Raw genomic sequence first — 310 nt, 5'->3', positions numbered from 1 at the left:
AAAATAGTAATTTTATAGTCTAGCAAATATTTAAAAAAATTAAATTAAACGTGTATTAATATGAAATAGTTAAATAAAAATAAACTGTAAAATAGATTTAAAAGTAATATAGTTATTTATTTTAAATGAACATTTGCTTTTTTCCATCAATCATTTCATATAAAAAAATCCGTATTTTTGCATATATAAATAATTAATAAATTATATTATAGATTACAATTGTTCATATATTATTAAAGTACATAATAAAATTTTATTTTGGTCTGGTATTTAAAATACACTTGTAGGAGCTTATAAAAACTGTATTACA

The sequence above is a fragment of the Daktulosphaira vitifoliae genome, unplaced genomic scaffold, assembly GCF_025091365.1.
Source record: "Daktulosphaira vitifoliae isolate Bord-2020 unplaced genomic scaffold, ASM2509136v1 Scaffold_1, whole genome shotgun sequence".
Taxonomy (NCBI): Eukaryota; Metazoa; Arthropoda; class Insecta; order Hemiptera; family Phylloxeridae; genus Daktulosphaira; species Daktulosphaira vitifoliae.
This window is presented reverse-complemented; position numbering follows the sequence as displayed.